Source organism: Hemitrygon akajei, chromosome 27, assembly GCF_048418815.1.
Source record: "Hemitrygon akajei chromosome 27, sHemAka1.3, whole genome shotgun sequence".
In the NCBI taxonomy this organism is placed as follows: domain Eukaryota; kingdom Metazoa; phylum Chordata; class Chondrichthyes; order Myliobatiformes; family Dasyatidae; genus Hemitrygon; species Hemitrygon akajei.
The window spans coordinates 51,538,090-51,546,502 of NC_133150.1; positions in this window are offsets into that span (position 1 = coordinate 51,538,090).

Genomic DNA, 8,413 nt, shown 5'->3' on the forward strand with positions numbered 1-8,413 from the left:
AGAGGAGTTACAGAGATAGAGAGGGGTATTGAGGCCAGAGGAGTTACAGAGATAGGGAGGGATACAAAGTTGGAGAGGTTTACAGAGATAGAGAGGGGTATTGAGGCCAGAGGAGTTACAGAGATAGAGAGGGGTATTGAGGCCAGAGGGGTGTAATGGCCTGGTTCACATGGTTCATCTTTTTTCTCCGTTAAGCTTTTCTGTTCCCTGTGTAAGCTGCGTGTTTGGGTTACTGTTGAGGATAAGAGATAGGAGAAATGTGCACCATCTAATTGGGATGAACTAATGGGGGGGGGGGTTCTCTGCTGAGGGACACTAAGGTTGGGCTTTGGGCTTTTGAGAGGGGAGAGGAGAGAAGAGGTCGGAGGAGTTGACCCAGAATGTGGCCGGGATTCGATGAAGCCCGGGGAGATCGAAGGAGGATCGGCGAAGGGGAACCCGTGAGCTCCAGCTTGTGCACGTTAGACTGCTTCATTAAAATCGGCCCTTTTCTTTTGCTTTTTCTTTATTAACCCTTTAGTCAAATTCAGAGATAAGGAGGGTATTGGGACCAGAGGGGCTTACAGAGATAGGGAGGGGGATTGTGGCCAGAGGAGCTTACAGAGATAAGGAGGTGTATTGGGATCAGAGGGGGTTACTCTATACATTCTACACATCTGGCTCTGAGTCAATGCCACCATTTACTGCCCATTCTCATTTGCCCCAGAGAAGGTGGGGTTGAGCTGCCTCTTGACCTATGAAGGTGCTCCCGTAGGGGAGGGATTTCCAGGATTTACGCCCAGTGACAGTGACGGGCCACTGACAAATTTCCCAGCCAGCATCATGTGAGACATGGAAGGGAAGTGTTCCCCTGCACACCTTCAGTGGTAAAGGTGGTGGGGTTGGGAGGTGATGGGGTTGGGAGGTGGTGGGTTGGGAGGTGGTGGGGTTGGGAGGTGGTGCGGTTGGGAGGTGGTGGGGTTTGGAGGTAGTGGGGTTGGGAGGTGATGTCGGAGTAGTGTGGATGAGCAAAGGCGGTCTATTTTGTCCACGGTGCACTCTGCAGCCATCGTGTTCTGGAGAATAATGTGTGCCTATGTACAACATTCACAGCCCTACCTACAATAATCACCTTTTGTCACCTCCTCAAAAACCTCTACCTAGTTTGTAAGACATGATCTCCCCTACACAGAGCCGGGCTGACTATCCAAATAAGTCCATACTTATCCAGAGGGGATAAAATCCCACTACCAGGAATTTCTCCAATAATACCCTCTCCACTGATGCAAGAGTCACTGGTATATAATATCATAATCTGTCCCTGTTGCCTTTCCTAAACAAAGGAAAACATTGGCTGTTCTTCACCCATTCAGGATCTGTTGCCTTTGTGAATAACTTGGGGTATATCCCATTGAGCTCTGGGGACTTATCCACCTTAAAGATTTTCCAAAGACCCTGCACTTCCTTCTCCTTCATAGAAAGGTTCCTGGACTATTAGTATACAGTACTCCACCTGATCTCGCTCTCACCATGGCCTTCTTGATGAATCTGGATGTACTGACCAACACCTCACCCACTTCCCTGCTCCAGTCATAAATCCCCTTCTTTATCCGTGAGTTAAAGAGTTACTCTCTTCCAAGTTCTCCCCTTGTTTTTAAATGTATAAGATGATTTAGCTTTCACCCAGTGTACATCTCTGTATTCAGAGATGTACTCCAAAGGACGAACAACATTCAGAGTGAGGCCCAGTATGCAAGTCTGTATTTAGAGTGAGTCCTGGTGTACATCCCTGTATTTAGAGGGAATCCCAATGTCTGATTCTGTATCTAGAGCATGTGCGGGTCTGTATTTAATGTGAGTCCCAGTCGGCATCTGGATTTAGAGGAAGTCCCGGTGTGCATCTGTATTTAGAGAGAGTCCCGGTGTACATCTCCATATTTAGAGAGAGTCTCGGAGTCCGAGTCTATATTTAGAATGAGTCTCGCAGTCCGAGTCTATATTTAGAGGGAGTCCCGGTGTACATCTGTATTTAGAGGGAGTCCCGGTGTACATCTGTATTTAGATGGAGTCCAGGTGTACATCTCTGTTTTTAGAGAGCATCTCGGTGTACATCTCCATATTTAGAGAGAGTCCCGGTGTAAATCTCCATATTTAGAGAGAGTCCCGGTGTACATCTCCGTATTTAGAGAGAGTCTCGGAGTCCGAGTCTATATTTAGAGGAAGTCCCGGTGTGCGAGTCCATACGTCGAGGGAGTCCCAGTGTAATTGCTGTATTTTAAGGTGAGTCCCATGTCCCGGGGAATTAGTCAGGATTTCCAGGGATCCCCCCCTGCTGTGTGTTACTACTTACAGAGGGTCCCGCGTACTGTGCCATATTTACATGTGGTCCGTATTTCCATTCAGATGGGATTTAAAGGAGTTTCTAATGTGCTTGTGTATATTTAGAGGGTGTTCTCCAGTCCCACGTAGTTGTTCGTTATTTCTCGGGGTTCCTCAGGAAAGTGTTATATTTACAGAAAGCCCTCAGTAAGTGTATCAGTAGTCACAGGAGGAGTAGAACTATGTCGGTATTCACAAGCAAGCCCTGCCAACGTGGTAGTATCTACAGGTGTCTCTCTAGTCTTGTGACGGCGGATACAGAGATGTCTCTAAATACAGACATGTATACCAGGACTCCCTCTAATTACAGAATTGTACACTGGGACTCCCTCTAAATACAGACTTGCACAGCAGGACTCCCTTTACATACAGACTCGCACTCCCTCTAAACATAGAGCTGTGATCTGGGACTCCATCTAAATACAGAGATGTACACCGGGACTCCCTCTAAATGCAGGGTCTGATTTTAAATCCGATGTCAAAATGGTTGTCGAGTGCTGTAGTGGGTAGTGTTTGTCGTCTCACTTTCAGCTTTCACCGCTAACTAGCAGGCTTGTAAAAAGGAGAGCTGAATATGAAGTCTCTCCCTGCCGGTACATAACCTCTCCAAGAGCAAGCCTCAGGTAGTGCCTCCTCGATGGCCACACATGGAAACTGAACTCTTCCCGGAGGCTGAACTACAGAGGATGGGGAAGTGGTCTGCCCCTGCACACGTCTTAGGCCCATACCCCTTTGTTCTCCCTGGAGGAGAACAAGAGGCTGAGAAGTGACATCAAACCAGAAAGGATATATACAGTGAACGGCAGGGTCATGGGGAGTGTTCAATACAAAGACCATGTGGGTTACAATCTTCATCACCTTCTCTGGCAGCTCATTCCAAATATCAGCTGTTCTTTGTATGAGAAATCTACCTCTCAGATTTCCTTTTAACCTACATCCTCTCATTTTAGGCACCCTGTCATGGGACAATGACTCTGACTGTTCATCCATTCTTTGCCTCACCTGTTTCTTGTCTGGGTCTGAAAAATCAACTGTGTACTCTTAGGTGCTGCCTAGTCTGCTGAGTTCCTCCAGCATTTTGTGTGAGATGCCATGTGACATGTACACATGCCTTTGACAACTCCTTATGTAGGCCTGGCACATAAGTGCCATTACAAAGAAGGCAAGGCAGCACCTCTATTTCCTTTGAAGTTTGCGAAGATTCAGCACTTCACCTAAAACTTTGACAAAATTCCATCGATGCAGGGTGGAGATTAAATGGTCTGGTTGCACCACTGCATGGGATGGAAACACAAGTGCCCTTGAATGGAAAAGACTACAAAATGTAGTGGCTGTCTCATACAGTCACGTCCATCACAGGTAAAGCCCTCTACACCATGAAACTCATCTATAAGTAGGACTGTCACAAGAAAGGAGCATCCATCGTCAAGGATCCCAACGCCCAACCCAGGCTCTCTTCTTGTTGCTGCCAACAGGAAAGAGGTATAGAAGCCTCAGGACACACATCACCAAAGAAGATACCATATATATTTTTCAAATATATGAAGAATAAGCAAAGTATGTGAATGTTGTTTACTTGGATTTTCAGGAGGGCCTTTGACATGAGGATGACTGTGAGAATGAAGCATTTAATGTATGAGGTGTGTTTGATGGCTCTGGGCTGATATTCACTGGAGTTTGGAAGAATAAGGGAGACCCTCACCTCATTGAAACCTAGCGCATGTGGTGGAATGTTCCCTATTGTGACTGAATCTAGGACCAGGCAGCACAGCCTCAGGATAGATGGTTATCTGTTTAGAACTGAGATAAGGCGGAATTTCTTTTGCCAGATGGTGGTGGTAAGTCTGTGGAATTCATTACCCAGATGGCTATGGAGGCCAAGTCTTTGAGTATATTTAAAGCAAACAGGACATCAAAGGTTACAAAAAAGGCCGGAGAATGGGGTTGAGAGGGATACTAAATCAACTATGATGGAATAGCAGAGCAGATATGATGGGTCAAGGGACTTATTCTGCTCCTATATCTTATGGTCTCCAAGTATAAATTCCTTCCTTTATCCTTGAATAGTCCTAACCTCTTATTTTCAATGCACATATAAATTCCTTGGGACTCTAATTTTATGTCCCATTTTGGCCTTCCCAATTCCTTACTTATGCTCTTCCCAGCTTTCTTCATATTTCATCTTCAAGGCCCATCATAAACCTTACACATGACTTGAATCATTTTTGACTAAATTCACTATTTCTCTTGTCATCTGCTCCTTTGTGTCATGGTCCGGCCCGAAGTCCGCATTCCGGTTCACGGTCTGGTCTGCGGACCCCGGACTCCGGGTACTACGACTGTCCCTCGTTTCGGCTTGGGCCTAAGCATCTGCACCTGATGCTCATCTGTTGGCCGTGAATATAAGCGGCTCTGGGATTGAGCGTAGTTGGGGGGTCGTCCCGTCAGTCTCTGCTTGGAGTAACCCATCGGTGGAAGGCGGCTTCATTCAGTAAGTTATCGATTTGGCTGTTCCGTAGCCTGCCGAGGTTACCGGCCGCCCCGAGTCTTGGAGCCACCCCGGACCGAGCTCCCTTCCTGTCCCTCGCCTCCATCGGGTAAGCCAGGCTGGTTTGCCGTTGCCCTGCGGTTGGTTCTGTCCCTTCCTGTCCCTCACCTCCATCGGGTAAGCCAGGCCGGTTTGCCGTTGCCCTGCGGTTGGTTCTGTCCCTTCCTGTCCCTCACCTCCGTTGGGTACCAGGCTGGTTTGCCGTTGCCCTGCGGTTGGTTCTGTCCCTCACCTCCATCGGGTACCAGGCTGGTTTGCCGTTGCCCTGCAGTTGGTTCTGTCCCTTCCTGTCCCTCACCTCCGTCGGGTACCAGGCCGGTTTGCCGTTGTCCTGCAGTTGGTTCTGCTCCTCGCCTCCGTCGGGTTGTGCCCCGCGTCCTGCCCAGGCCCCCTGCGGCCTGCCCAAGAGTTCCACGGCCCACCCAGGAGGCTAGTCTCCTAGAACGCCAAGCCTCCAGGAATGCCTAGAACTCCGGCCTGGTCACACCTTCACCTGGTTTGGGGGTCCGAGCCTGAGTCAAGGCCCAGGCTCTGGGTCCATGTCCAGTCTCGAGTGAGTCCCCCCCAAGATCCTTGTGCCCAGTCTGCACCTGTCCTGTCCTTTAGTCTTGTCCCGTCCTGTCCCATCCACTTCAGTGTCTACATCCTGCATTTGGGTCCAGTCTCAATGCCCCCCTTATGACACTTTGTTCACGTTGTCTTCCCTACTTAATGGAACATGCCTATTCTGGACCCTTGCTAGATGGTTAAGTGACTCCCATGTATTAGTTGTTGACTTACCTAATAACAACTCTTCTCAATTCACTCTGCCAAGTTCTTGCCTAATAGTGCTGTAATATGATATTTCTCCCCTCACTCCCTCCCCATTCCATACTTATTAATAATTATTGCAAAATTTTTAAATGTTGTGATCAGTTTCCAATATACTCTCCAACTGAAATGTTAGTCAACCTGGCCAGGCTTATTTTCCATGGCAATGTACCCTCCTCTCAATGGAGTATCCCCATACTGTTTCAAGAAACCCTCTTGGATGTACCCAACAAATTCTTCCCAATCCAAACCACTTACACTAAGGAAATGCCAGTCAATATTGAGGATGTTAAAACTCACCTGCTCCACCAACACTGTTGTTTTTAAATCTGCTCATAATCTAACTATATATCAGTTCCCTTATCTGCCAGGGGTTATTGGGAGGTCTATAATAACATAACTGTAATCCAGTAATTCCCAACGGGAGCAGTTAGGTGTTCTATGAGAAATAGAAGTAATCGGGGGGGAAGGGGTGGTGTTCTAGATTCTTGGAGGGGCGGTAAGTGGTACCTTAATTGAGGTATAAGACCTGACTGACTGTTAGTAGAGCAGGCATTTCCAAAAAAATAAATGATGAAGCACTGGAACACAGGAAGAACCACAGCTCTGCAGGCGGTGAGCACTCCTCGTCACAGTGCGTCTGAAACTCGGCAATCTCATCCAACCTTACCAACCAATAGACATTATTAACGATGCAGAAATTAGCAACCAGGGTGTCCAATAGTTCCCCTTGTGAACGAGTTTATGCAATTTAACGGTTGGTAAGTCAAGTACACCCTCTCAACCTTCTCCACGCAAAACAGGTCACACAACAATATAGCGCTGGCCGGAAACGGTGACATTGAGCCAATCAGTGAAGCCATTAAACCATCAAGATTGCAGGAACATTTCTGTAAAAGACACCCTGAAAAGGCTACATGTGGTATTACTCAGTTGCAGAAGGAAAAAAGAACATTTAAAAAGCATTTCTAAGTTGAGTCATTTGCCAAGAAAGCTAAAAATGACCTTGATATTGGTTTCATTGCTTCTTATATTTCCAAAATGTTAGTAAAGTGTGGAAAATCTCACACAACTAGGAAAGACTAATAATGCCTGCTGTATGAGAAGTGCTCACCACTGTTCTCAAAATGGTTCCCAGTATTGCAAAATCAGTTCCTCTATGTAATAACTCTGTTGATCTTTGTCTTTGCGAAATGAGTGAAGACAATTGAGTATCAGCTATGTACAGAGCTACAAAAAACAATTTGGTATATAACTGGAAGAGTCTACTGTACAAGACAGTGAGGCATTGCTAATGGTATATGTACGGTTTATCACAAATGGAAAAATTTATGCAGAGATTCTCTTTTAAAATTAAAACAAGCAGCAACGCAAATCAATCTGCGATGAACTCGAAGTGTATATTAAGGATAAAAGTATTCCAATTAGATGGAGTACCATAAATGACAGGTCACCATGCTGGTTTAGTGACATTAATGAAAAAAGAAAACCAAGTCTGTTTGCAATCCAGTGTGTAATACATCATCAGCATCTTGCAACAAAAAGCCAGCAACTTTTTTTCCAAGCATGACCCTTGTAATATCTGCTATCAACAAAATTAAAGCTCAGCCATTAAATAGCAGAATATGTTGCCAGTTATGCCAAGATAACAATGAAGAGTTTGAATGCTTGCTTCTTGACACTGAAGTGCATCGGCAGTCAGAAGACTGCTGATTAAAATGTGTCTTTGATCTTTTTGGTACTATGGTTGAATTCTTAATCAAAGTCAACAAGAGCTTGGGATGCAAGATTGAACTTCTAGGTGAAGATGTAGCATACCTAGCCGATTTGTATGACAAAATGAACATTCTAAATATGAAACAGCATGGTGAGAACTTCAATTTAATCCAGGCAAAAAGTGCAGTATCTACTTTTATGGGGAAATTGGAAATGTATAAGCAAAGCATTGGGAGAAGAATATTGTCACTGCATGGAAAGTATGCCACTCTCTTTCACAGAGGCTGATTTGTAAGAGTACTGCTTACACCTGCAGTCACCGAAGAAGGATTCTCAGAATCGATTCAAAGATCAGAATTAGAATTATTATCACTGGCATGTGACATGAAATTTGTTATTTTAGCAGCAGCAGTTCAATGCAATACATAATTTAGAAGAAAAGAAACAAAATAAAATAATAATAATAATAAAGTAGATCAATTACAGAATATGTAAATTGAATAGATTAAAAATCATGAAAAAACCAGAAATAATATATATTTAAAAAGTGAGGTAAAAAAAGCAAGGGTTCGATGTCCATTTAGTAATCGGATGGCAGAGGGGAAGAAGCTGTTCCTGAATCACTGAGTGTGTGCCTTTAGGCTTCTGTACCTCCTACCTGATGGTAACAGTAAGAAAAGAGCATGCCCTGGGTGCTGGAGATCATTAATAATGGATACTGCTTTTCTGAGACACCGCTCCTTGAAGATGTCCTGGGTACTTTGTAGGCTTGTGCCCAAGAAGTAGCTGACTAGATTTACAAACTTCTGCAGCTTCTTTCGGTCCTGTGAAGCTGCACCCCCATACCAAACCGTGATGCAGTTTGTCAGAATGCTCTCCATGGTAAATCTATAGAAGTTTCTGAGTGTATTTGTTGACATACCAAATCTCTTCAAACTCCTAATGAAGTAAAGCCACTGTCTTGCCTTCTTTATAACTGCA